Source organism: Solanum tuberosum, unplaced genomic scaffold, assembly GCF_000226075.1.
Source record: "Solanum tuberosum cultivar DM 1-3 516 R44 unplaced genomic scaffold, SolTub_3.0 scf00009, whole genome shotgun sequence".
Classification (NCBI taxonomy): domain Eukaryota; kingdom Viridiplantae; phylum Streptophyta; class Magnoliopsida; order Solanales; family Solanaceae; genus Solanum; species Solanum tuberosum.
The window spans coordinates 1,948,112-1,949,550 of NW_006238935.1; positions in this window are offsets into that span (position 1 = coordinate 1,948,112).

Here is a 1,439-nt window from a genome sequence, read left to right on the forward strand (position 1 = left end):
TACTTCTTGATGTCAAAATACCAAGGCAAACCATCTGGTTCAGCTTCAACATGCGAACAATGGACATGCCGCTCTTTTACCTCTATATCCACTGGATCAATATAACTTGTATCTGGATGTTTAATCATTGAGGCAATGGTGGCAAGAGCATCAGCCAACTCATTCTGCGTCCTGGGAGTGTGTCTGAACTCAATCTTGCGAAATCTTTTGCACAACTTCAGTATATATTGTACATACGGTGTGATCTTTGGGTTCTTCACGGCCCATTCTCCTTGAACTTGATGAATCAGTAAGTCTGAGTCTCCAATAACTAGAAGCTCATGAACGTTCATGTCGATTGCCATCTTTAAACCGAGGATGCAAGCTTCATACTCAGCCATGTTGTTTGTACAATCAAATTGGAGTTTGGCTATCATAGGATAATGCTGACCGGATTCCGACACTAAGACTGCTCCGATACCTTTCCCTTGGTGATTCGCTGCTCCATCAAAGAATATTCTCCAACCAGGGAAGGCTTCAGAAATATCTTCCCCCACAAATGAAACTTCCTCGTCGGGAAAATAAGTCTTGAGTGGCTCATACTCCTTATCAACTGGATTCTCCGCAAGATGATCAGCTAAGGCTTGTGCTTTTATCGCCTTTTGAGTCACATACACAATGTCAAACTCACTCAAAAGCATTTGCCATTTAGCCAACTTCCCGGTGGCATTGCTTTCTGGAAAATATACTTCAACGGATCCATTCTGGAAATAGATATGTGGTATAAGAAGACAAATAATGCCTTAACTTCTGAGCAATCCAAGTCAAAGCACAACATGTTATCTCCAAAAGTGTGTAACGGGCCTCATATGGAGTGAATTTCTTGCTCAAATAATAGATGGCTCGCTCCTTCTTCCCAGTCTCATCATGTTGACCAAGCACGCATCCCAATGCATTATCTGAACAGACAAATATAGCAATAACAATAATGCAATAACGGACTCCCTTCTCGCGGAGGGACCAACACTGGTGGATTGGACAAATAGTTCTTGATTGCATCAAAAGCAGTTTGACATTCTCCGGTCCACTTGGTTGAGGCATCTTTTTTCAATAACTTAAAGATGGGCTCACACACCACGGTGGATTGAGCTATGAACCGGCTGATGTAGTTCAACCTTCCTAAAACTCATCACCTCCTTCTTTGTCTTCGGAGGAGGTAATTCTTGGATCGCCTTGATCTTAGAAGGGTCAAGCTCAATTCCCCTCTTGCTAACTATAAATCCGAACAACTTGCCAGCTGGCACTCCAAAAGAACACTTGGCGGGATCTAACTTCAAATTGTATCGGCGTAAGCGATCAAAGAATTTCCTCAAGTGAGTCAAGTGATCCGAACTCTCGCGGGACTTGATTATGACATCATCTACATACAATTCGATCTCTTTGTGAATCATATCGTGAAA